The sequence below is a fragment of the Onychomys torridus genome, chromosome 22, assembly GCF_903995425.1.
Source record: "Onychomys torridus chromosome 22, mOncTor1.1, whole genome shotgun sequence".
NCBI lineage: Eukaryota > Metazoa > Chordata > Mammalia > Rodentia > Cricetidae > Onychomys > Onychomys torridus.
Window position 1 is genome coordinate 25,116,454 of NC_050464.1, and position 20,869 is coordinate 25,137,322.

Below are 20,869 nucleotides of genomic sequence, written 5' to 3' on the forward strand. Positions count from 1 at the left end.
ATGTTGTGTACATGCATGAAGTTCTTAAAGAATAAATATGTTTAGAAAGATATGGATAGAAGATGAATCTTTGGGCAAAGAAAGGGGACAGGTGACTTGGACCTTGACTTTCAAGGGTCTTCTCTCTTCAGGCTTAGTTATCAATAGTGTCTACTACGAGGATGCCTTCAACATCTTTTAGGTTTTATTTGTCCTTCATTTCTTTTGGCCCTTTATTATATTAATATTTTTAAAAATTCATTTTATATAAATTTCTGTGTGTGTTTTATATGAATTCCCCTCCACCTCCTCTCTCTCTCTCTCTCTCTGTGTGTGTGTGTGTGTGTGTGTGTGTGTGTGTGTGTGTGTGTGTTTGTGTGTATACGCAAGACAGAGGACACCCTCAGGTGTCATCATTAGGAATGGTTTTCATCTCTTTTGAGCCAGGGTCTCTGGCTTTTTAAATTTACAGGCATTCACTCAGTAGTAGATTTATTCAACAAAATATAATTATTCACACAGGCTATGTCAGAGTCTGTGGTTAATGAAGTGATGTCTTCATGAACCAACTTCCAGTTGGATCTCTTCCTCCAAACTTGAAGATATTCTTTTCAAAAATAAAAATAAATATCTGGGGTTTGGGGTGCATCTCAGTGGTAGAGCATTGCCTAGTAGATATGAGGCAATGGGCTCTGTCCATTTTTACCACAAACGTGTGTGGGCCTATGGGTGCATGCATGCATGCACGCGCGCGTGTGTGCGTGCGTGTGTGTGTGTGTGTGTGTGTGTGTGTGTGTGTGTGTGTGTGTTGGTGAAATTAAGGCCACTCCACGTAGTTAAAAGGGAGGTTTATTTTGTGGGGTAACTTACAAATGAAGGGATAGGTTGTAGGGTCTGGCAAAGGTATGGCGCAGTCCGGCGGTGTTCTCTGGAGAACTCTGCTCGGTCTACCTCCAGCGTCCAGAGTCCCAGAACCAAGGGAGACCTCTCCTCTTGATCCTGGGTCTTCTTCTTCCTTCCTCCACCCCGCCTTGTAGGCGTGACCATTACCAAAGCCTCAATGGGGGTTGGAACTTCCAGGCCAATGCTGGGATGGCTACCCACTACATCTCCCCCTTTTGTCTAAATAAGAAGGTTCTAACCTAATACAAGACTATATACAAAGAGATGGTTATCAAATATTGTCCAGGAGTAATGAGGGATAATGACCTAGATAAGTTGTAATTACAATAAGTGCAAACAATATCAAGCAAAAAACACATAGTAAAATCCAGGGAAGTCTAGAGCATGGGTAGGTGGCATGTTACAAAGATCATTCCAAAAGGTGTCCTATCCTAAAGAACCTGAGTCTAATACTTAATATATTCTATGTAAGATATTATATATGTATATATACTAAGTTGTAACTATAACTGCTAGTCTTCAACCTCATCAAAGACCCTGAGAAGGAATATAATAATTTTGTTATTCTGTATATATATTTCTACTCTCGTTTGGGGTATTATGTTTATACAACTCATTTAGATTGTAATGGATAATTAAAAAATACAGATCAATTAGTCTTCTATGATAGTCATGTTAAGTTTTCTCAGTATACATAGATATATTTCAGATAGACAAGTAATCTTCAAATACTTCAAAGACCTACAGAATATGGCATTTTAAATATTTTTAAAATTTAGACTTTCTGGACAGTGAGACATGTCTGCTCCTGGCAACAGCCATTTACTTCAGAGAGGAGGATGGGCATTGAAGACACTTCATATCTTATCTTCACCTTGGCAAAAATAGCCATTTAGGCAAGAAACTGTTCTTGCCTGAACTGCTTGATCGACTGGACATGCAGGACCCATAGAAAGGTGACCATTAAACTTTGCTTGACAAAATGGTCCTTCAGGTTCCTGCTTCACAGAGGAAACTGCCAGACATTCTACAGGACACTGAGAGAAATGACCAAGAGACTCTAGCCCTGTGGGCTGAAGACACATGCCCCAACTTTACAAAGGAACATTAGGTGACTGTCCAGGCTGCCAGCTGTCTCTGTCTACCCTGCAAGACTCCCGAAAGTTACTTGCATCCTTCTCCCATGTCTCAGGTAATATTATATCCTTCTGAGGTCTTTGATGTGGTTGAAGATGATAGTTATAATTTCCTCAATTATGATAAAAGATAAGTTAGATATAAAACCTTAGACTCACAAATATAAGATAGATAGGATATCTTCCTTAATATTGTAACTGTAATTCTTGCTTAATAATTGTTTTGTTATATGCAATTTTACTATGTAAAAGTTAAAACCTTCCTTTTAAAAAAAAGAAAAGGGAAGTGCTATGGGATGTTCTGTATGTCAAATGTGTTGCTCTGATTGGTTAAAATAAATAAAGTGCTGATTGGCCAGTAGCCAGGCAGGAAGGATAGGGTAGGTGGGACAAGGAGAAGAGAATTCTGGGAAGTGAAGGCTGGAGCAGAGAGACACTGCCAGCCACTGCCATGACAAGAAAGAGATAAGGTAATGGTAAGCCATGAGCATGTGGCAAAGTATAGATTAGTAGAAATGGGCTAAATATAAGAGTAAGAGCTAGACAATGGTAGGTCTGAGCTAATGGCCAAGCAGTTTAAATAATATAAGTGTCTATGTGTTTATTTTACAAATGGGTTGTTGGACTAACAGGGCTTGGTGGGTGGGTGGGGGCTGGAGAGAAGGTCTCCAACTACATGTGTGTGTGTATGTGTGTGCCTATATGCGTTAGTGTACCTGTGCATGTTTATGTGTGCAGGTGCATGTGTGCAGGTGCCTCTATCCATGTGTGTGCAAGTATATTCTGTTTATATTCACCTTAGCTTTCTGATCCCGGAAGCTTCCTGAGTTTGCTACTTAATTTATTCTCTAATGAATCTGTAACAGTAAAACTGGATCTCAAGCTTCATGATTGCTCCCACAGTTGCTCACTGGAGACTGCATTCCAACCTTGGGCAGAGTGGGATTGAAAGGTGCCCAGACATGGCCATCAGCCCACAGAGCCACAACATCGCCCTTCTCTTGGGTGGACTCTAACAAGTATCCCTGGAATCAGTGCCAGCCCATGCCCCTCCCTCTCAAAGTGTTTCATTCTATCACATTTAGATTGACAAAGGAAAAATGTGCACACTATCCAAGGAGGATGGAGGGGCATCATGACAGGGAAGGAAAGGGGACAGGTGACTTGGTCTCTCTAGCTCATAGCTGGTGTCTGTTGGCAGAGTACCCTGTCTTACTTGCTCACCCAGCAGGTTGCACCTCGTTGATGGAGATAGCCTTGGTAAACAAGCCTGTATGCAATGCATGCTTTTGTAGGTCTGGTGCACAGGAAAAGCAGGCTGGCTCTGTTAGCACCTGCCTAGGAAATGGAGATGTAGATGGCTGTGACAGCTTCCTTCCCTGCCCAGTGCACTGTGGACACAGGTGGGAGGCCTCCAGGGAAGCCTGGTCCAGGGCTCTGGAAGGTTAGCAGAGAAGTCTTGGATTCCTGCCCAACAGCGCTGAAACAGACAGGCTATTGATCCTTCAAACCTTGAAATTAGGACTGCAGCCTTCATACCTGAGTGAACCTGCCAGGGCCATCCCAATGCTTTTCTTACCTGAGAGTTGAACTGTGCTCTGAAGAAATGAGGTTTTGCAGATAGGACACCAGCCTACTTCTCCTGACTCCTCCTCCTTTTCCTCCTAACCAGGCAGCTGAGGCAGTGATGATGAGCAGAGCCTCTGGCCAGTCTGCCCTCCCCAGGTTACCTGGGCTTTGCCCTCAAGCCTGTCGCTGCTGCCTGAACATCCTTCCCACTCCAGCATCTTGACTTGGGGCTGCATTTCATTAAGCATGTGCTTATCTTTTGCAGATATGGGGTGGTTACCACTGAAAGCAAGGACACCTCTAAAGAGCATGAGTGCTTTCTGGCATGTTTGTGTAGCACATGAGTGCAGTGACTCACAGAGGCCAGAAGAGGGCATCAGATCCTCTGGAACTGGAATTAAAGACAGTTGTGAGCCACCATGTGGGTGCTGGGAACTGAGCCTGGGTCCTCTGCAAGAGCAGCCAGTGCTTTTCAGCTCTGAGTCATCTCCCCAGCCTCTTCAGTAGCACACTTGGGGGTTTTAACTTTCTGACTCTTATGTCAGCTTCTCATTTTCTTACAAGCCCAAGTGGAAAGTTGAGGTATTACCTATTCCTGGTCTAGTGTATCAGCGGAACCGAGTGGCTGTTAAGGATGTGTGCTCTGATGGCAGCTGTCTGGTTTGAGTTTCAGTTTCATGTGTTCACCCTCCTTCTTCAGAGGGCCAGCTACCTCATGAGTGCAGTGAAGACCCCATAAGGCAACAGAAGCACTGAATGGAATCATGACATATGTAAGATAACTGGTCGACCCATGCCTCCTGGCCTTTGTGTTACAAAAACACTCAGTGAGATTGAAGACATTGTGCAGCAGTTAAAAATCACATATTACTCTCCCAGAGGACCTGAGTTCAGTTCCAAGCACCCACTTCAGATGGCTTACAACTACCTGTGACTCCAGCTCTGAGAGGTCTGTCTCCCTCTTCTGGTCTCTACAGGAACTTCACTCAAATGTACATACCCATACACAGATATACCTATACATAAAGACACCCATACACAGACACACTTATACACAGGCACACCCATACACAGACATACCCATAAGTGCATGCGTGTGCGTGTGAGTGCACACACACACACACACACACACACACACACACACACACACACGCATACCTATACACAGATACACCCATAACAGAAACACCCATACATAGATGCACCCATATACAGACATATATACCCATACACAGACATACTCACACAAGACTCATTATTAAAAATAAATCTTAAAAAACCCACACTCAAATGTATGAATCTTCACATTTAATAATGTCTGTTTATGTTGGTAGACTATTTCCAAAAGAACACAGTAATCAGTGATGGAAATGAGATACAGAATAGCAACCAGACATTTAATTTTACACTGTTTGTACTGCTTTTTAATGTTTTTTATAGTACATATGTATTATTACCATACAAATCACTTAATCAAAGCCTCATATATAGTAATCACCCAATAAATGTTATTTTCATCCCCAATGCTACTTTTGATATTAAAGCTGGTTGCATTAATGACTTTACTATGTGTGGCGCCTGTGAGGTGGGAGACTAGAGAGAGATTGCTATAAGCAGAGCTTTCCCCATTAAGTGATGGATTAGTTTGGACCCTGGTTGCCGGATACAGAATCAAACAAGATTAGACAAGACATGGAGAGGAATAGAGTGAGGTGGAGAAGATGGACTGATTGGCTTAAGGATCAGGAGGTCCGTGGGGATCTTTGGCTTCCAAGTCCAGCTGAAGGGCACAGCTCGGGGGAAGTGGGGATGGATTGTACTGCACAGACCTAGAAGTTCCCATTCTGTTCTCTGAGCTGGCTTGGCGCGTGACTGCTCTGAGCCTGGGAGCATGGGACATGCTGATCCTTTAAGCTTTGCTGGTAGGAGATCTACTCGGGAGTGGGGCACCTTACATAAACCTTTACGTGAGGGTGGGAAAGATACTCCCCCAAATACTTAGAGCAGTATTGCCAAAATGAGAAAAGGTACTGTTGTTGGATAAAAAAGGACAACACTAACCAGAGTGTGACATAAACGCAACATGGTCTTTTCTTTTTTATTTAGTGTATGTGTGTGTGTGTGTGTGTGTGTATGTGTGTGTGTGTTGGCGTGGGTATCTGTGTCGTAGCTCTCATGAGGAGCTCCAGGAACTAATATGGCTTTGTGGAATTGGTTCTCTTCCACCGTTATGTGGGTTCTGGGAAATCAGACCTCAGGCCAGCCATTTTGCTTAGCAAGGACCTTTTACCCCCAAGCCATCTCACCGGCCCCTCAACTTTTCCCTTTTGAAGTTTGTTTATTTTGTACATTTTCATATTAGTTCATCTGTGTGTTGACCATATCTCCCATATGTCCCCTGCCATCCACAAGACAGTTTCTCTCCTAGTTAAATATGGCATGAACATATATGAGAGGCACCTCCAGGGTTTGTCATTCTGTGTCAGGTTTAATTCACCTACTATGGTTATCTCCAGTTACATCCATGTTCCTGAAAATAAGATGATTTTTTTTTTTATGGCTGAGAAAAAAAATCCATTTTAGACACACACACACACACACACACACACACACACACACACACACACTTTTCCCATTCATTCCTCTGTTGATTGTTCCCTGGGTTGGGTCCATAGCACACCTACTATGCATAGAATTAGAATGGACATGCAGATGTCGCTCTGATGCATTCACTTGAAGTCTATCTTGGGGTTTTATTGCTATAATGAAACACCATGACCCAGAGTGACTTGGGAAGGAAAGGGTTTATTTCATCATACAGCTTATAGTCTAATATCCAGGGAAGTCAGGGCAGGAAGGAACTCACGGCAGAAACCTAGAGGCAGGAACTAAAGCAGAGGCCATGGAGGAACACTGCTTACTGGCTTGCTCAGTCTGATTTCTTTTCTTTTTTTTTTTTTTGGTTCTGTTTTTTCAAGACAGGGTTTCTCTGTGTAGCTTTGTGCCTTCCCTGGAACTTGCTCTGGCCTCGAACTCACAGAGATCCACCTGCCTCTGCCTCCCGAGTGCTGGGATTAAAGGCGTGCGCCACCACTGCCCGGCATCAGCCTGATTTCTTATAGAACCCAGGACCACCTGCCCAGGGGTGGTGATCTTGGCCCTCTCACATTAACCACCCATCAAGAAAATGCCCCACAGTCTTCCCCATAGCCCAATCTGATAAGAACATTTTCTCAACTGAAGGTCCCTCTTCCCAAGTGACTTTAGCTTCTGTTAAGTTGACATAAAACTAACCAAACCACAGGGTGTTTTGTGATTAGCCAGGTCATACTGTGGAATGACAGCATTCAGAAGAAAAAAAAAAAAGTAACAAAAATACTGGGAAGAATGTGGACTCACAGATGGTTGATGTGGTATAATTTAGTCCAGCTGCCACAAAAATCATTATGGAGAGCTCTCAAAAAACTGTAAGTCAATGTTGAGTATATACATGCTGTGTTTTCTCTGGGCATCTGAGAAAGCAGAATTGCTAACCAGCAAAGCAGAAAAATAAGATTATTATGAGATGTCATGAGACCACACCTATGTGTCGTGTTCTGGCTTTATGTCCCCAAGACTCAACTGCCACCATTTGTTCCTGGTGTACTTAGTGATGGGATGTATAATTAGATCCTATGCTGAGTTTGACAGTACTTATGTTCCCCACACTGTACAGACAGAGTTCTTCCTTGACGTCCTTGCTTGTAAGGAAAAGCTCCCTTGTTTTCTTAAAATACATATTAATTGCTTTTCTGCAAACCCTGTAAGCAAGCGGGTGCCATCTCCCAGGAAGCATTTCATAACTGTCCAGTTTCCAAGCGCCACACGGGTAACCAGACCTCTCGATTGGCTTGAAAGTGACACCCAGTACTTTTCCTCACTAGTTTTAACTTAAAGAAAGAGATTGAAATAAATCCAGGAAGTTTTTCAGTCTGATGTTCTCTTGGACATTATAAACTGTTACTGTAAGTGATGCTGAATGCCTTGATGGATCCCAGGTTGATCGCAGCTCTGCACCATTGAAAGTTCCTTTTTACAGATCAACTCCAAAGGTTTTGCTCTTGATAACTGACGGTTCCATGAAGGCTCTTGACACCCCCCCTCTCCGCCAGTTCCTTCCAATGGTGGTTCCCCTGTCTGCAACAACACATGGTTCACCAGGAAATCAAAGCGATGGGCATCCAGTGAGGGGACAGGAGATCAGTGATGGGCTCCTATTTGCTGACAGACCTGGAGGGGATATGGATCATTTTATTTAAATCCATTGGCTGGACTGAGCACAAGGTTCTCTCTGTTGCATGACGCCCAGGATGTTTGGTTTGGCTCTATGTCATGAATAAAAAGAAATGGGTATTGGTAAATGCCTGGCACATATCAGAGGATTTTCAGTTTTCGTAGAACTTTCGACGTGAATTATTGCACTTGATATTTACAAACTGCAGGAGATGGCACTAGATGAGAAAATTCAGTTTCCAAGAGACTCAGTTTCCTCAAGTTTCACTTCCGCTAAGTTCAGACTGGGAACTCCACATCTTGGCTCCAGTCCTGCAGTTCAAAAATTGACATGTTTGTCACTGTGGATGGAAGCATTGAAACTAGCAAGTCTTCCACAGAGATACTCAGGTGAGACAGGCAGAGGTTGAATGGGAGCCCAGAACTACTGGTAAACAGTGGTGCCAACTAAATGGGAACCGAGACTCAGACCCTATTGATTGTTGCTATTTGGAAATGTGGATCCCTTCAGGGTTGTCATAATTCTTTAACCAGAATGAAGAAATTCAGGAAAAATGTTCAGGCAGCGATCAATTAATGTTATCTATTTGTTATTGTTGTTAATGTTGTGGGAGCAAGCCAGAGCTTCATGAACACTCGGCCAATGCTCTTTACCACTGAGCTATACCCACCTCACCTCAAATATTTAAAACATCAAGCCAGGCACAGCTGCCAGTCATTCATTTGCAAACTCCACAGCTCAGTGTTTGAATGGCTGATTCTTGGTGTGCATGCGTTAGGAACCCAAGCAGATATGCACAAGTCTAAATTGGTTGGTTTGTCAAACTACATTGAAGGCACTCAGGTGTGCAGAAAGGTATTTATTTTGCGAGTATCATAGGTAATAGTCTGGGACTGGAAATGCTCAAATATCTACAAATGGAGAGTTAAGTCAGTGAACTGTAGTAGTCATAGTTAACAGACCGTCACATGGCCGTCAGAAATCACGGCATAATTTGGGAAAGACACCCGGGATTTATAGTCAGACCTAAACATTTTAAGACAGCATGATTATTACTATTCCATGAGGCATATGGATTCAGTGACTGTCCCCAAGAGGACCTGGTGCCTTCACACACACACACACACACACACACACACACACACACACACACGCACACATACACGCACACACGCATGTGCGTGCACGTGCAGACCCTCTCTTTCCTTCACTCAACCGTTATATTTTCCACAGAAGGACTTTTATCACCTTTCAGTGTAATTATCTTTGGTGGAACTATATGGATGGTGATTTTTCAATCTGACTTACTCCCTATATTTACAAACTGAGCTACTCTTTAGGGTCCCTATAAAGGTTCAAAAAGGAACAAATGGCCTTCTGAGCATAAAGAACCTAAAATTCAGCATCATCTGAAAGGCCAAGATGAGAGGACACTTAAAGCTGCAACCGTGGGGGGGGGGGGGGGGGACGGGGGACGGGGGACGGGGACTCAGTAACCATGTGTCTCTTTACATCTGTAAACATTCTTGGACATTTATTTGTTTTCACCCGTCGGGCAAGAGCTCTTTCAATGACCTGCCTCCTCCCCCAGTGTGTGTGTATGTGTGTGTGTGTGTGTGTGTGTGCATGTGTGCGTGTGTGTGCACGTGTGTGTGTGTGTGCGTGTGTGCGTGTGCACGTGTGTGTGTGTGTGTGTATGTGTAATTTATATCACCCTAAACCGAGAGACTCCTGCTCTTTACACACCAGCTGCAAAGTGAAGGTGTAACCAGGTGAACCCAGAAGCCCAGAGTCCAAGAAGGGTGGGAATAGCAGTGGGGGATGGAAGGGGCTTAGGAGGGTGATACCAAGGACCATGAGATGGATGCCAGCAGCATTGGCTCCACGTGGCCTTTCCTGAATGTTCCAGGGTTATAAACGAAGCTCACAGCTGGTTGGTGAACGGTGTTCCGGTCTCCCGCGGTGACAAACACACCTTCCGAGGCATCTGGAATGCCAGGCAAGGGTGCAGAATTCTGAGACTCTACCCGAGACGTGGCTTTCACAGCTGCCAGCTCAGTGAGAACCAGCCTGGGCCAAAATTTCTCTCCTGGTCTCTTTCCGCCCTCAACTCCTCCCTGACCACGAGACCACATATGCCAGTGGGAGACTGGCCCGTCGAGGGGAGTTCCCTGAGTGTGCTGCAGCCCCTCTGACTTCACCTGTTCCAGCAGTAGACATCCTCAGAAGATCCCAAAAAGGGGGGGATGGGATACACAGACCTGAGCTGGGTTTGCCCCCATCTACTTTGCATGTTTTGGGACTCAGCTGCAATGGACACTGATGCCCAACCCCCACTCTAGGTAGCCTCACAGTACCCATTGTACACTGGGAGGCCTCCCATGAGCAAAGGCCAGAATGGTGGCTTTTCCTGGGGTTGCTTTGGTTGTTGGGATCTCAGAGTTCAAGCCTGCCAAAGAGCTGAATGCCTGACAGGAATCAGCAGGTAATTCCATGACATCCACTTACGGGTTTTCTAGAGCCTCTTCTACACTGTCCCCTGAGGTCTCCAAAGGGAGAAAGCTCCAGCTGTCCACAGTGATTCACATGCTCAGCCAGGTACCACTTATCCATGGCTCCCTTTCTTGGTCCCCTGTCTTCTCAGGTAGTTCCTGTGAGATGGCTGGAGTGCTGTTCATAAGGGGGGAACATGCTTCAGGTGATTGTGCCTGTCTGGCCCAATGGACATGTTTCCCTGTGGGAATAGAAATGGGAGCAGACCTCTGAATGGTGGGGTCTAGCCTAGGACAGCACCTTCTGACACTCAGCGAGAGCCCTACAACTAATACCTGGAATTAGTGTCATATAAGAAATGAGGCAATTTGAATTTTCACATAGTAATCTTTCTTATGTACGGCAACTGTCTCTCCCCCACCCCACCCTGAAACAAAAGTAATCAGTGTTTAGACATGATTATAGATGAGGTGTGAACACCACACTCACTTCTGACTTGCACAGAAATGCAAGAAATGCAGCAGAGAGGAGAAAGGAGAGCAGAGGGATCGTCATGTTCTTTCCCCAGTCCCAGAGCTGGAAGAAAGCATGGCGGATGCTTTCAAAGAAACAGTCATTGGAGTCAGCTTTGCCCGGGACCCAGGCGATAGACTCTGCTCAAATCCCTGGAGGACAAGGCAGAGCCCCTTCAGACACATTGGAGTCTGTGGACTTTGTGCAGTGCGGGGCATGAGAGGATGGAGCTAACAAATTCAGAGCAAGAATTTGAATCAAAAGAGGAGATGGCGATCTCCTGTGTGGAGCCTTTTGCAGGTCTCAGAGAAGTTCATGCACAGGCTGCTGAGAGCATGCATGAGAACAGGATTTAGTGAGTGAGGCTCAGTCCTGAACAAGTGTGAGTTGTGAATAGTTTGGATGCATATGGACCGGCATGTGTGAGCCGAGTTAGAGCTAGGACATGGAGAATTGACGATATCTTCAGGGAGGGTTTCTCCAGGGAAGGACGCTTTGCCATGGACCTGGGTAAATCATCTGAAAATTTCCAGCCTATCCCTGGAGCACCAGCTCCTTTCAGCCCCAGCCCTACCCCAGTGTTCCTCATCAACATGACGTGAGTGTTGACAGGGCTGTTTTGGCAGGAAACAGACATGTCTGCTTCCATACAAAGCCCCCTGGTTTTCATGTTTATACTCATCTCAAGTGTCATACCAGGCTGAGCGTTTGAGATGAAATGGCAGTTTTAAAACCAATTTTCAAGTGTTTCAACTTCAGTAGAGTGCGGTTCACATTCAAATGATGGGGAATTTAATTTGTCAGTGATTCAGATGTCACAAGATCAGAGACTCGTACGTGTTCATTGAGAATTACAATTAGTCCTGCTCCTCAGGGATCAGCGGTTCTTATCCATGCAGGTTCCCCATCCTTCTGTCCAGGATCCATATAGATTAAATAGGATTCTTAGGGTGGGACCCAGGCATCTGGATATTTTTTCAACCAATACCAGCATAAGGTAACAGAGAGGATGCGGAGCACATTGGGATGAAGTTGTTCTTCAAAAAGGAAACGTCATGATGGGTACCTGAGAACATTTTTCTTTGTCCTTTCTTTAATGAGGATGAAGAGAGAATCCATTTTTTAAAGCTTTCAGGTTATATGAACCTCAGAGTAAAGGGAATTTCTGGACATTTGAACATATGAGTCATCCTGTACAATATTCATTCATCCAAGTACATATATACATACATATATAGACACACATGCATACACACACATATATAGTCATATGCAAGCATAGACATGTATAAATGCACTCATGCATCCACATGTGCTCACACACATGCATACTTATGTGCACACACATACATATGTGTGTATACACACATATACAAGTATATACCCAGGCATATGCGTGAATGCACATGTGTATATGTTTACACACACATTCATACCTCCTCACTTGCACTCCCACACACTCAGATATATGCATACACACACATACACACACACAGACGTGTTCCCCCACATATATGCATACATTCTCATTTACACTCATACATGCACTCAGACACATGTACACACGTGTACACGCATATATACACATATATAGTGTATTTGTTCTTAGCGATAAGATCGGATGTCTGTTCTCTCAGTAAAATGTGCCTGAGAAGGAGCCACATAACCAGATTCAGTCTTAGACATGAAGGATAGCAGATAGCGAAGGCCTCTGAAACTTTTCACAGAATTTACTAACATGGCAAACCTGAGGTTGCATTTTAAAGTCTGTCAGAGAACCCTGGGAACACCACAGAGTTCTCAGAAACAGGCAGGTGAGCTCCCCTGACTGATCTCTCTTGTCTTGCCAGATATTCATTGCATCTGGTTTTCAAGAGTATTGCCTGCGCTGGGGGAATTCCCTTCAAAGTGCATATAAAAAGTCAGCGATCTGCACTGACCCCTCCCATCAGCTCAACTCTCCCTAACCCCGAAAACCATTGCAGTCCATCTTCTAGTTTCGGAGAGGCGCTTAGTTAGGTACATTGCACACATCTCTGCGTTTGACTGTGTCTCTGTGAACTCCGGAAGCCTACATGATACTTCTGCCTGCTCTTTCGCTTCCTGCCATGTGATCGCTCTTCCAGATGGGTGGACAGAACACTCCCCTCATGGCACACTATGAAACCAGCGCTATGAATTCCATGGTTTCTCCGTGGGTGGACATTCCGGCTGCTTCTGGCTCTTCATGCTGCACGCAGTGACAGACTGTCACCGGAGATGGCCCTGTGATGGAAAGGGGCTCAGGTGAGATGGCCAGAACGACTGAGCCACGGTCATGTGTCTAAAACTTGGTTCTGGATATCCCCAGGGTCTCTCTGTTCTTCTGTGTGGCTAGGGTCACAGGGTCATGAAGGTCAAGGGGAAAACAGGCTGGTAGTCAGCAAACCCCTAGCCTCCCATTGGCCAGAGAAGATCACAGGGCCAAGTTCAGCTCCCCTGTGGGATGGAGGGTTATGCAAGAGTGGGTTGTATTTCACAGGAGCCTCCAAAGAGAATGCTCCCCTGTTGGAAGACTAGGTGAAGTTCCGATTTTATAGGCAACACCACTTTAATTTCCCTGGAAGCTGCAGCAATTAACATTTTCCCTGCTAACAAATTCAAAACCTCATTTCCCAAATCAATGCCCTAGTAAATGTTAATTTTATAAACTTGACAATATTATGGCTAAAAACTGTCTTTTAAATCCCCATTTCCTTCATCACTAGTAAGACTAAAGATCTTTTCCTATATCCATTTGGCAAATCATAATTCATCTTCTTTAGATTTTTTTTCAGTATCGGGATAGACCCAGCATCTTACATATGCTAGGCAAATGTCTCCTGCTGACCTGCACATCCAGCCCCCTTTGTGCTTTTTATTTTGAGACATGGTCTTACCAAGCTTCCTTGAACTTACGTTGTAGCCCAGGCTGTCCTTGCAATCCTCCTGCCTCAGCCTCCCACTTAGCTGAGGTGACAGGCCTATACCCCCGGCCCTGGATCTGATTCTTTTTATTTTATTTTTTAGTATTGTTTTATTTTTTCTGTTTTGGGGCAAGCTCATTGTCTAGTTTGCCAGTGTCTCTTTGTATAGTGAATTGCTCCTAACTTCTGCTTCCATAAACATCGCCTGCTCTGGGATTCCAGACATAGCATGTGGCCTACACCTTGGTCAGCCAGCCTCCTCTTCTCTTCATGTGTTCCTGCCACTTTCAGGCTGACCCATGTTTCAGAGTGTCACTGGCCAGTTGTTTCTTGTGATTCCTGTAGTGTCCCCTTCTGTGCCCCCCAGCACCCTGCTACATAAATGATGACACCCGGTCAACCATTGCCCACGTGCCTCTGTGGTCCTTTGTGAGAACAGTTCCAGAACACATCATCTCAGAAGTGACCACGGGAGATTTGCAGCCTTGATGTGAGCACTTCCAGACTGCTGCGGCATTCTAGGGAGCACTACCTTCTCCGTGTGCTGGCTTTCCCACCGTGTTTGCTCACTTTTCTCAGATTAGCATACACGGCCCCTGGGAATTCTATGTTCTTCCACTGTCCTTCCAGGGATGACTGACTATGTGTTTTTCAGGAAGGTGTGAATCAGAACCACATGGCCATGCCTCATGCAACCATCTCTTCCCTGCAGTTCTTTGCTGGGAGTGCATTCAGGTGTCCACAGAGCATCTCCGGCCTGGATGGCTGGGTAGCTAGTCTCCCTTGTAGATGTAATTCTAAACAGTCTTATTAAATAAGAAACACAGAGCCAAATAAAGCATTAAAAGCCCAGGAGGTCAGAGTACTAGCCGTTAGCTTACCAGCCGCTGCCGTCCTTCCCCTGAGAAAAGAGACCTACTTCCTGTGTGTCTGTATTTTTATTGACTTTCTGTACTGCCTTCTCATTGGTTTTAAACCCAACCACATGACTTCTTTGTCATTGCCTATCTATATAGACCTCTAGGTCTCTATGGTTGGTATTTGGATTAAAGGTGTGTGTCACCTTTAATGTGGCTGGCTCTGTCCTTGAACACACAGACTCTGCCTGCCATGTGGTCAGAATAAGGGCATGTGCTACCACCACCAGACTTCCACTTAATGGCTATGACCTCTGATCCCCAGGCAACTTTATTTATTAGCATACAAATAAAATCACATTTCAGCACAAATAAAATGTCACCATACTCCCTCCTATCCATGCTCCTTCTCAGTGGAGTGCAGCAGCAGAGGGACTCTGTAAAATGCTATTACACCTATGTTTCTAGGCTTTAGTAGCCCCTCACCTCACCCCAGAGGAGTATCAATGCCTCTGTAACCTGTCACACTCATTAACCTGTGAGGCATCCTCAGTGGGGCTCCTCACTCACTGTCTAATTCTGCTCCCTCTTATGGGCTCCCGCATCCCCTCTCTGGCTTAGCTTTCTGGTGCATCATGCTCCCTCTTTGAGCACAGAATGAGAACTTCCAGATCAGTCTCAACTCCACCACACCAGGCACTCCTTGCGTCTCACATTCCCTGTTCCAGGAAGCATTCTTCTTCACACTTACTTTCTCATTTTCCCCCTTTTAATTCAGTCTGGACCCCCTAGCCCTTGGGATGATGCCACCCACATTCAAGGCAGATCTCCCCCTTTACTTAATCTTCCCAGGAAAAGCTCTCATAGAAGACACATACCAAATGTGCCTTATTAATGACCTGGTGTTTCTTTTTAATTTAATTTTTTTATCCTTTTGATTTATACACTCTTTACATCATTTCTCCCTCCCCAGGCAACCCCACCATGCTTCTCACTCCTCCCAAATTATGACCTCTAATTATTATTGTCACATGTGTAGACGTGTATGTATTTTCTATTTTGTTCATTATATATCCTAAATACTCCAGCATCCTCAATACCCATCATATGATAGGAACCTGGTCAGTATTCAGGCTAATGATATCAGCAAGTCTCCACCTCCCTGGAACTCTAGATTCTGGTCTTGACCCCTGGGTGTTCAGCCAGCCAGAATCTCTTATCTCCAGCATTCTGAAATCAAGAGACTTCTGCAGTAGCTAATGGCCTTAGAATGAAAGCAAAATTTTTCTTTTTTTTTTTTTTTTGGTGGAGCTGAGGATCGAACCCAGGGCCTTGTGCTTGGTAGGCAAGCGCTCTACCACTGAGCTAAATCCCCAACCCTGCAAAATTTTTAAGACAACCTAAACCTTCCCATTCTGTTCCTCTTAATAAAAAGGGAATGGTCTCGAGCAGCTCTGATTACTGGAAGTTGTTCATTCTTAGCAGTGATTGGTTGTCGTAAGTAGGTGTTTTAGAGAAGATAGTTGGTTTAGAAAAACCAGCTCGTGCTGGCTTTAGAAGGCAGTTTAAGCTTTGTTTGTGATTACCAGGCTTTTTAGAGGGATGCTAACTTTGTTTCCCTTGCAACTGAGATATAAGATGGGTTAAATTGTATTCACTTGTCTTAAAGGATGGTATTTGCCTGAGTTTCTCAAGCGTGGTCTCCCTTTAATTGTGTTGGAACATCTGTGGTCATTTAGAAGGCCCAACTTGAAAACGTACTCATGGGATATTAATGTGGCAAAGTTAGATGTGTGCTCTTCCTAATTGAGAGAGTGCTAACTGTAGCCTAGAACTGAATAGAAAGTATCCTAAGTCATGCTGGCAACCAAGTCAGAGTGGCTTGGCTCAGGATCCTACTCACTTCTTCTGTTTTCATTTCTGTTGCTAGGATAAAACACCCTGACCAAAAGCAACTTAGCAAGGAAAGGGATTGTTTTGGGCTTGGAATTACAGGCTACTATCCATAATTAAGGGTAGATGAAGGTGGGAACTCAAGCAGCCAGTCACGTCACATCCACAGTCAGCAGAGAGAAATAGATCCTCGCTTGCTCACTCTCTTATAGCAGTCTCCTGTCTTGTGTAGATCAGGGCCCCCTTGCCTGGAGGAATGGAGCCTCCCACAGTGGGCCTAGTTGTCTCTTCTTATACCAATTAACAATGAAGTCAGTCCCCCACAGATGTCCCCACAGGCCAAACTGATCAAGACAATTGCTGACTGTCATCTTAGGTGAGTCTAAGTTGTAGCAAGTTGACATTTAAAACTCACGAGCACAACACCCAAGTGACTGTCACATAAGCAAGGTGTGGAACACAGAGGAGAGAAATAGTCTGTGAGGGAATTGTATGGGACTTGCATAAGGGACCCATGATTATATTTAAGTATAGCCTCGGTTACTTGATTGGGAGTGTCCTGTGTTCTTCACCTTGATTGCTACCACCAGTACTTCTCACCATGATGATTCCTGACAAAAAAGAGTTGGCACGCACATTTCCAAAAGTATGCTGCACACATATGAGATGGACATATTCAGACATGCATGCTAACAGATATGCAAATCCATTCACCACCCAGGGGTTCTTTTTTGGCACAGAGTTATTCTCTTTGCTTCCCATTTCCAAAAGTATGCTGCACACATGTGACATGGACATATTCAGACATGCATGCTTGCAGATATGCAAATCCAGTCACCACCCAGGGGTTCTTTATTGGCATAGAGTTATTCCCTTTGCTTCCCGTACCTACTGAAATGTGTCAGTTGGTATTCATGGGTTGGAGACCAGAGATGTTAGAGATGCCCTGTGATATGTAGGGCAGATTCAGTCAGCAGAGAAAGCAGTCATTCACCCCACACATTCTCCAAGTATCCTCCCAGGAAACTGGCAAAAGATGAAAAGCTACCTAGAGATTAGCTGCTTCTCAAACTCAACTTTGTTTTATTCATAAGTCAGAAGTATGTCCACTAAGCTTTACTATAGATGAAAAAGTTTAAGGACTCCAACTATTGGTTAAAGTCAAGGAAAGGTACAGACTGGAGAAATGGCTCAGCAGTTAAGACCACTTGCTGTTTTTTCCAGAGGAACTAAGTTTGCTTCCCAGCACCCATGTCCAGTGGCTTACAACTGCCTGTAATTCTGTAGCTTCAGGAGATCGGACACTCCCTTTTCGCCTCTGTGGGAACCCACACTCATGTATTCATTTCCACATATAGATCCACACATACATGTAATTAAAAATAAAATGTTTTTTTAAAATGAAGAAAAGTTTGCATTTGGTCTTTTCTGGATGTTTCACCAATTGTCCAGCATTCCAGATAATCCTACCAGTTCACACAAAATCACATCCCTGGCTCTGTGCATGGCAGAAAGCCTTGATTGCCTTGTTATATATTTCAGAGCAGTTACGTGCTCATCTGCATATCAAAATCTATGCTGTCTTATTATGACTCTTTTCTCCCGTTTTTTCATCTTTATTATGAGAAGTTACTATATTTCCTTTGCATTATGCATGCAGATAATTGTGTCATCTATGAGTTTTGTCTTAGAGATGAAAGAGGTCAAAACAGAATCTTTATTATAAAAGGGTGGCCCTGGGTCCAATTAGTTTAAGATGAAAAATCAATGACTGTCTTCAAGCTCCGACCACATAATCTTCCTTTTCTTCCCTTTAGAAATGTCTCTCATGTCTTCTCTAAAGAGGACATAATTTGTGGAAAGTCTTTTCTTTTTTTCAGTTTTTTGAGTGTGCATGTGTGTGTTTGTGTATGTGTGTGTATCATGTTTTTGCATGTGTGTGGACACACACATTTGTGGAAGTGTGTGTGTACATGCATTTGGAGGTCTGAGGTTGATCTTAGGAATCACCCTCAATTGCCCTCCCCTCTTATGTATTGAGGAAAGACAACTCTCCTGACCTGTGTTCTACAGGCCATTGTTATTGCTATGGACATCTGAGTTGACATAATGAGAGGCCAGGTCAAGCTCTGGATCCTACAGTGGTCAAGAGATCTCAGCTTGAGCCCCTACTAAAGGAGTTGGGTCTATAGACATCAGTGTCAGGGACCTTGTTTGCCACCATCAGTCTCTCTGATGGTCTGTGAATAATACTTATCTCCGAGTTTTACTGTGTGCAATCCTACACAAAGAATGATTATAGTCAGGTCACCCCACTGATGGGCTGATGTAAGGACTAAAAGAAATAAAATATCTGAAATATTGAGCATGCTCATAGTGTCATTGTTCATGGCCCAGAGCAAGTATTGCACAGTTGATACATTCATTGTCTTAGGAGAGGCTGCAAGCATTCAGGCATCTATCTAAGTGTGACACTGTTACTACATATCTGGAGACTCTTTGTCCCAAAGTACTCTGTAACAATGTAGATGCTTTTAGAAAGCATTATTCAGGAGGCAACAAGATGGCTCAGCCCAGTAAAGGTGCTTGTTGCCAAGCCTGATGACCTTAGTTTTATCTCCCGAACACAGAGTGGAAGGAGAGATGAGGGAAGAGGAATGAAGAGTCTAATTGTAGCCCAAGTTAGGAAGACAAGCAAATGGTTGACTTCACTACCTGCCCAGAATGAGTAGAGGCTAGTCTATCCTAGACAACTGGTCAACCTTATTTCTTAGTGTGTGTATTCAGGAGATAGAAAGACAAGAAGAGATATCCTCTAACCTCTGTATATGCCATGGCATGTATATACAAATTAAGCAAATGTATAGAATTTTAAAGAGATTAGTTGGCATCTAAGAAACACCTAAGCCATACACTGGTGAATTACATTTAGTACTAAAGTAGAATTGTTTTAAGAGAAGGAAATAAGACAGGATGGTCTACTTTGTCAAGCAATGCATTTTAAAGGCTAAATACCACTGTTGGATTTCCTAGAGTTCCCTCAAGCAAGCAGAATTTATGGGCCAACATTGGCTCAATGGTTGTTTGTGCAGATGTGTGATTCAACGTGTATCCAACAGGTTGATCCACTCAGCATTGTGAGGTGGTATTGTGTTCCCCCAAAAATTGTGCACCCTAATAAATTTATCTGGGGTCAGAGAACAGGACGGCCACAATATTAAACATGAGGATAAGTAGTGGTAGCACACACCTTTAATCCTAGCATTCCAGAGACAGAAATACCTCTGGATCTCTGAGTTCAAGGCCACATTAGAAACAGCCAGGCATGGTGACACACACCTTTAATCCCAGAAATCCAGCCTTTAATCCCAGAGAGTGGCAGCAGAAAGTAGAAAGATATATAAGGCGTGAAGACTAGAAACTAGAAGCATTTAGCTGAAGCATTCAGGTTTTTGAGCAGCAGTTCAGCTGAGAGCCACTGGGATAAGGACACAGAAGCTTGCAGTCTGAGGAAACAAGACCAGCTGAGGAACTGGCGAGGTGAGAAAACTGTGGCTTGTTCTGTCTCTCTGATCTTCCAGCATTCACCCCAATAACTGGCATCAGGTTTGATTTTATTATTAAGATTCCTGCTATAGCATTGTAGTCATGTATCTTAGGATTGAACCACTCAGGATTATAGTTGTTTATCTAAGGGGTTGACTCATTCAGTATTAGAGCTATTTATCTAACAGGTTGACCCACTCAGGGTCATAGTCATGTATCTGGGGCATTTGACCATCTCAATGGCACAGTCATGTATCTGAGGAGCTGACCCACTGAGGGTCATTTGTCATATATCTGAGAGGCTGACCCACTCAGGGTCACTGTCAAGTATCTGAGGGCCTGACCCACTCAAGGTCACTTGTCATGTATCTGAGGGGCTGACCCACTCAGGGTCACAGCCATGCATCTCAGGGGTTTATCTACTTGGAGCCACTGTCATATATCTGAGGAAATGGTCCATTCAGGGTCACAGTTCTATTTAGGAGCTGCTTTGTAATGGACAGGTAGGGAATGGACAGTGCTGAGTGAACAGGAAGTAGCTACAGCTTCTCTGCACTCACTGATCAGGGCTTCCATCTCCAGTGGGCACCTATCTGCTCATAAGCTGGAGAGAGTCACCTCTCCTTTCTTATGTCATAAGGATCCTGATAATGGCTGGAGAGGTAATTCAGCAGTAAAGAGCTCTTCCTACTTACCCATGGGACCTGAGTTCCGTTCCCAGCACCCACATCAGACAAATCACAACCACTGCAAGTCTACCTC

At 44.2% G+C, this 20,869-nt stretch overlaps 1 protein-coding gene and 1 non-coding gene across 3 annotated transcripts in view; one reads left to right on the forward strand and one right to left on the reverse strand.

The window, feature by feature from the left end:
* The window catches only part of Tmem132d (transmembrane protein 132D), a 627,566-nt gene that overhangs the window by 322,523 nt on the left and 284,174 nt on the right, over positions 1–20,869 (forward strand). The gene's annotated exons all lie outside the window — the stretch shown is intronic.
* Positions 15,972–16,047, reverse strand: Trnag-acc. Its single transcript has one exon. It is a non-coding gene; the product is annotated as a tRNA-Gly (tRNA).